Raw genomic sequence first — 7,841 nt, 5'->3', positions numbered from 1 at the left:
AAAACTTACCTACAAGGGGCAACCAATAAAACTAAGCTCAGATTTCTTGACAGTAACCATGCAGGTGAGAAGACAATGTGATGGTATATATAAAACACTGAAAGAGAATAATTTCCGACCAAGAATTATGTACCCAGAAAAAATTGTGTACCATATCAAATATGATGGTGAAATTAGGCCATTTACAGATAAGCAGAATTTAAGGGAATTTGTAAAAACCAGACCAACCTTACAAGAGATGCTAAAGGGAGCCCTCTGGACAGAGAAGCAACAACAGCACACAACTGACCATTAACACACATGATGATATAACCCAGAAAAAAACCCAGCTTTGGAAGTATCCAAAATAAATGAGCCTACAAGATTGTAAACAGAGAACCAGAGACATCAATTGACAAATGAGGACAACTATAGGAAGGTTGGGCAATCCTACTTCCGTAGTGATACTGCCTCGAAAACCCAAGGAGGGGTCGCTATGAGTCGGGGCCGACTCGATGGCAAACAACAACAACAACAACATAAACTAAAAAGTTGGAAAAAACTGTCATTATAGAACTTTTAGATGGTAGGGAAGTCAAGACAACTACAAAATAGAATGCATTATTCTAAACTTGGGAAGAAAACTATAAATCACAGGATAAAGAAAAATGATAAACCTTCACATCAAAAGAAAAAAGAGCACCAGCACAAATATTTAGCAAATACTAAAACAATAGCAATGAAGGAAGTGATAACATGATTCACAAACAAAACTCAGCATAGAAAATTATATGGAACAAAGAAATTGACACCATGAGAAAGCACATAATAAAAATGACAGCAACAAATTCATATTTGCCGATAATTACATATCTGGCAAGGCATTTATCTCTAAGATTTATAGTGGAAGAGTGGAAGACCAAACTATAGTACACACACATAATGGACTGCTATGCGGTAATAAAGAATAATGTAGAGTCTGCAAAACACCGTGTCATATGGATTAACTTGGAGGATATTATGCTGAGTGAAATAAGTCAATCACAAAAGGACATATATTGTATTTGTTTGTTGTTGAGGGTCAAGGAAAGGTTTATATGTGGAGGGAAACTTTCTTTGTTGATTGCCAGGGATGGGAGGAAGGGGGAAGGAACACTCCCCCCCAAAAAAAAATGCATTGACCCATGTCACTTTAGTTTTGTGTATTTCACTGTACATACATTATATATCAATAAAATGTATTAAAAAAAAAAGATTTACCCTCATACCCCAACTTTCATATATTTATTTAACTGTCTCTCATCACTAGAAAGCAAGAGGGGTAGGGACTATTGACTATTTTGCTTTCTGCTCCTTGGAACACTGAGGAAGCTCAAAAAATAGTTTCTGATTCAATGAACATATTCTGTATTCTTGTAATTACTAGTGATAATTTTATTCCAGTCAACTACAGCAAATTAAGATTGTGCCACTTGAATCATTTTGACTCATTAAAGAACACTGTGTAGAAGAGGTGCTCATCACCTAGGAGATTGATGGCAACTTATGGAAGAACTCCATGCACATCAAGCATTCAGACCAGTATCTTGTTCTTTATGCTAAATGGTTGAAATATTAACCATGACACTTCATTGGGAAGTAACTTGGCCATAGTGAATGAACTCACTCTCCAACACTACTTAGAATTGAATACTGTGATTGCTGTCTTAGTTATTTAGTACTGCTATAACATGAACACTAGAAGTTGGTAGCTTTCTCAAATACCAAAAACCAAACTCACTGCCATTGAGTCCATTCCTACTCATAGCAACCCCTCTTGGGTCTCTGAGGCAGAATCTCTACAGAAGTAGATTGCCCAGTCTTCCTTCCAAGGAGTGGCTGTGGGTTTGAACTGCCAGCCTTCTGGTTAGCAGTCAAATGCCTTAGTCACTACACCACCAGAGCTATTTATTTCCTCACAGTTTATGAGGCTGAACTTCCAAAATTAGAAAGCTGGCTCTAGGGGAAGTCTTTCAATCTGTCAGCTCTGCGAGCAAGTCCTTCTCTTTCAGCATCTATTCATTGGCTTTTTGGTGATCTTCATGTGGCATGGTATCTATCTTCCTCATCTCTACATGCTCACTTGTTTATTTAATCTCTTTTATATCTCAAAAGAGGTTGTCTTAAAACATACCCTACACTAATACTGGGAGCTCTGGTAGCATAGTGGCTAGGGCACTTGACTGCTCACCAGATGGCTGGTGGTTCAAACCCATCAGCCACTCCTCGGAAGGAAGGTTGGGCAATCCTACTTCCGTAGTGATACTGCCTCGGAAACCCAAGGAGGGGTCGCTATGAGTCAGGGCTGACTTGATGGCACATAACAACAACAACAACAACACTAATACTATTAGCTTAACAAAGAAAACTGTTTCCTAAAAGAGATTATAACCACAGGTGTACAATGAAATGAAATACACTGCCGTGGAGTCAGATCTGACTCATAGCGACCCCTCCCTGGGTTTCCAAGGTTGTATCACTATGGAAGTAGATTGCCCAACCTTCCTTCCAAGGAGTCGCTGGTGGGTTTGAACTGCCAGCCTCTGGTTAGCAGTCAAATGCCTTAGGTACTGCACCACCAGAGGTGTAGGGATTAAGAATTACAACACATATTTTTGGAGGACACTATTCCATTCATAGCAACTGCTTTGCAGTATTTTAAAGATTTAAAGTCTCTAAAGCTACTTCCTACAATTTATATGTGCATAGATTTAAATTACAGTAAATTCAATAAATGTTATAAGCTTAGAGGTCATCTACTGAAGCCTTTTTATTTTCCACAGAACTTCCCTGTACTTCTTAGTCCATCCAACCTCTACCTCCACCAAATAAGTCAGAGATTAACAGGTGAGCACTAACCATCGCCTCCTAAGATTTCTCACAAGTTCAGCATCATTGAAAACTGCAGGATGTAATGAAATTATTGAACTGCTGAAATTGCCCTTCTTATCATGGCCATCAACTTTTATTAAAAATTTTAAAGTTCACAATCAATTAATTCAAATTCTATTGTGGTCGTTGCTGATTAATTTTCATAGCTATGCTGTTAACATACCATTGTTTGGAATGAGTTCATTACTGGTGCAGCTGGAATGCAGAACACACATTGAAGTTCTCCAAAGGCACTTTTGCCTGGAGGAGGGGGGAAATGACCCTTGTTGATGAGACTTCTGCACTACATGTCAAAGGAAAGTTTCTAATATAAATACATTACTGAAGACAAAGTCACTGGGCTCTTAGCAACAGGGTCAGCTCAACCCACGAAAAGCAAACTACATTTTATCTGCAGATCAGCACAGATAGCAGTTCCTGCTCCATCTGTGAAAGGTTACACAGATGCACTTGCAGATGCAAAGAGGCAAAGTGCAAGTTCAGCAGGAAGAAGGATCACCCTGCGAAGGACGCCATTCAAAATTCATTAAAAGGATGCCCAGGAACTTTCTGTTTGATTGTTTCTGCTGGTATCAGAAGACAATTATGCACTTGGCAGCAAATTCTAGGAACTGTTTCATATTCACTAGGTCAAGATGTTTCAGGATCCTGTATTGATTATAATAATTACAATTCTATTAGTCTCTATGGAGGACTTACTCTGTGCCCCCCATTCCTCCAAAAAAAAAAAAAAAAAAAAAAATGACAGCTAAATACAAGCATTATGTCATCAATCCTAAACGAAAAGCAGGCCCTTCTGAAGCACAGTAACATACCCATGTCAGCCTAGCTCCTCTGCATTCACCGGCCAGCATTGTGTCTAACCTGAAGTATTTCAATAGCATCCAGATGGCTCGCCCTGCCTTGATTCTCTTACTGCAATTAATTTTTCAGATAGCAGAGATTGATCTTTTTATACAATGACATATCCCATGTGATCTGGCCACTGTCTAACCTACCCATTTAATTTCATATCAGTATATCCTTGACTTCTGTGTTCTAGCTGAATTTACCAGTTTCATTATGCTTTTGTTTTATTTGTCAGTACTCAAATATGTCTTGTCTCTTTGCGACTTACAGATATTTTCCTAAAAAAGACACGATTTTCATTCCCACTTCCTCCTATGTCATCTGACAAGCAGGTGTTATTCATTTCCCCAAAACTCAGTCAGGATGACTGACATTTCCATAACATTATACTACTCTTCCCAACATTTATTACAATCAAATGTAAATAATCCATCATGCATTTTTTAAAATTTTATCTCTGATGCATTAGAATGTAAATTTTATATGGGCAAGGACTGTATTTTTTATTTCTTATATCCCTAATATGTAGCTCAATGGCTAAGACATAATAAACACATAATAAACAAATGAATTAATCACATTTTTTGCTTTTAATAAGTTTTTTGGGTGGTGAAAATGCTTGTGCTTAGTTACTAATCAAAAGGTGGGCAGTTCTATTCCACACAGCAGTACCATGTAAGAAAGACCTGGTGATCTAGTTCTATACAATTACAAGCATTGAAAACACTATGGAATGCAGGTCCATTCTAACACACATGGAGTCACCTTGAGAGGGCATTGACTCAGAGGAAGTAGGCATGGCATTTTTGGCTTTATGGCTATCATATTGGAAGAAATTGACATTTTGAATGAGAAACCTTATTTTCACAAAGAAGTATTAAAAAATGTAAGTGGCTTATTTGGTAGACACCCTCCATAGTACTAAGAGCAGCAACTAAGGTATATTTTAAGAAGAAGGCAAACATGGGAAATGTCCTTATCTAGATCTAGGAATTTATAAGCAGAAGTGAAAGTCATTCCATATACATCTAGGTAAAGCATTAATTCAATTTAATGGGAAAAAAAAGATCTTATAAAAAACATTGACACATGAATGATTACCTTCACTGATTTGACTTTTCTGAGACATTAGACACTGTCATCATTTACTTACTTTTCCTTAATACCCTTTCCTAACTCAATGTACTAGTCTTCTCTGCTCTTATTGGACCCTCTTCTTTGACATATCATTCCCAGTCTCTTCTCCAAAGCACTAGGTTTTCCCAATGTTATATTCTTGGTCTTCTCTGAAGAGTTTCTACTCATATAATCTGTTCTTCTATATTAATTATGCTTTAGTCACTAAAACATATGGAGCTGAAAATCATAATTTATTCTAAGTTCCATTCAATTATCTGAGATTCATCATATCTTACTCTTAATATTTATTGACACCTATTGAATATCAATTAGTTGTTTTGTCAATCTGGGATAAAATGGGGGAGATCCATATTATTATTGAAGTTACAGAAAGACCATAAACCAAAAAATATAAATATAAACCCAAAACAAAATTACATTATTATAAATAAGAATGTTATTGTGGAAAGAAAATACACAAACTCTCCACTTGTCAGATAACTACACTACAACATTTGAAATAGCAATATGAAATGCCAAGAGTTCCATTGCTAGGGGAGGAGCATGACCTTCTTAGACTTGGAAGCTTTTCAAGCCCAAAAGGAAATGTGAGCTATGATTGTATAAATGTATTGCTCTGGAAATGATAGGGATTCCATTGGAGATGATTGGGTGAGTGACTGTGTGCTCAGCCTAATTGATCTACACCCATCTATACTTGCTTTTGTGCTGCAAAGGTTGTATGGTTAGCAAAACATTAAATGTTCACACTCTGGTCCTGTACAGAATCTATGCTGACCACAGCTGCACTCCATATTGACCATGTTTTCTGTCTGAATTGCCCTTTATGTTATCTTTTTTTACTACCTGTTGTTATTATGTGCTGTCGAGTCGGACCCAACTCATAGTGACCTCTCTTTGGGTTTCCGAGGCAGTATCACTACAGAAGTAGATTGCCCAACCTTCCTTCTGAGGAGTGGCTGGTGAGTTTGAACCGCCAGCCTTCTGATTAGCAGTCAAGTGCCTTAGGCACTATTCTACCAGAGCTCCTTTTTGTTACCTAGAGAACCATTCATCATAATTCAAAACACAGTTCAAGTGTCACCTCTGCTGAGATTTCTTATAATCCATCTTTAATCCTACTCCACTAAGTTTACCACTTCATCCATTGTACTCCAATCATAACTTGTATTGTACTTACCTCACAGTATTACAATCCATAACTGCCTCTTTCAATTGGCGTTGGATATACTGAGACCAGAGACTATGTCTCATTCACTTCTATATATCTCAAATATAAAGTTTGAGTATATAAAGTTTCTGGCACAGGGCTGTTGTTGTTTTTATGTGCCGTCGAGTCAGACCTGACTCATAGCAACCCCTCCTTGGGTTTCCAAGGCAGTATCATTATGGAAATAGATTGCACCATCAAGGTACAATAAATATTTGATTGGGTAAAGAAGATGTTCATGTTAAATAAGTTAGAGATTATCCACTTGAAATTTGTCTTCCTGCTCTTTGGATATGTCAGCGTTTAATTGTAAGTTAACTTTATAATGCACTCAGGGGTCTTTTCCAGAATGTTTTATAATAGTTTATTTCAAAGAGCAAAGGAGCCAATAGGATCTGTTAACACAAATGGCCAGAGTTATTTTCAAATCAAAGATTTGTTTTTGTTAGTCCAATGAACCAAGTCATTGTAATATTTTTTCATTTCCATAAAATAATAATATATTCACTAATGTAATCCAACAGTCCTCTTCTCAACATACAATTAAAATCCATTCCCATCTTGGCCACCATTTATCAGACAGTTACTGGCCCTGAAGGTCATCAGAATTTAGCTCCAACAGAATACTTAGAGAACAGATGTCCCTTTGTAGAAAATTACTCAAATAAATTTTTCTGAACAAAGAATTAACAGAAAGCATAACTCACTAATAGTGCTCAGTTAGAGGTAGTTTTCAAGATAAGTATTCAGAAAAAGGAATTTTAACTGTAATTGTTGTGTTGTTGTTATGTGCCATCGAGTCGGCCCCGACTCATAGCGACCCCTCCTTGGGTTTCCGAGGCAGTATCACTACGGAATAGTTCATTAAATTTTCTATTGATTTCAAATAGTAAATTAGGTAGAAATGGCTGGCATTCACTGATAAATTTGTGCTGAAATCATCAGAAAATATTGATTGTATTTATGTATTTAGCAAGACATTTTTTTGCTTAGCATCAATGTGATACCAAGTTATTTTGCATGATAATTATACAAAAATATTAAAATATTTATTTTATTTAAAATATTTTAAAAAATCCTCACTGCCATCGAGTTGATCACCTTTCTTTGGAATGGGTACAAATATGGATCACTTCTACTCAGTTGGCCAGGTAGCTGTCTTCCAAATTTCTTGGTGTAACCAAGTGAGTGCTTCCAGTGGGGCATCTGTTTGTTGAAACACCTCAAGGGGTATCCTGTCAATTCCTGGTGCCTTGTTCTTTGCCAATTCCTTCAGTGCTGCTTCAACTTCTTCCTTCAATACCATTGCTTTTTGATCATGTGCCACTTCCTGAAATGGATGAAGATTGGCCAGGTCTTTTTGGTACAATGACTCTGTGTATACCTTCCATCTTCATTTAATACTTCCTGCATCATTCAATATTTTGCCAATAGAATCTTTCAATATTGCAACGCAAGGCTTAAATTTATTCCTCAGTTCTTTAAGCACGAAAAATGTCAAGCATGTTCTTGCCTTTTGGTGTTCTAACTCCAGTTCTTTGCACACTCCATAATAGCAATAGGCTTCGTCTGCTCAAGTTGCTCTTTGAAATCTTCTGTTCAGCTCTTTTATCTTGTCATTTCTTCCATTTGCATTAGCTACTCTCCACTCAGCCACAGGTATCCAGGTGAGGAGAGGGAACTCAGGCATGCCCAAAGCAGCAGGGCGAGAGAGTGGGAGAAAGGGGATTAA

This window comes from Orycteropus afer, unplaced genomic scaffold, assembly GCF_000298275.1.
Source record: "Orycteropus afer afer isolate SDZICR_OR568_19922 unplaced genomic scaffold, OryAfe1.0 scaffold00411, whole genome shotgun sequence".
NCBI lineage: Eukaryota > Metazoa > Chordata > Mammalia > Tubulidentata > Orycteropodidae > Orycteropus > Orycteropus afer.
The sequence above is the reverse complement of the archived record's forward strand: the minus strand, read 5'-3'. Positions refer to the sequence as shown.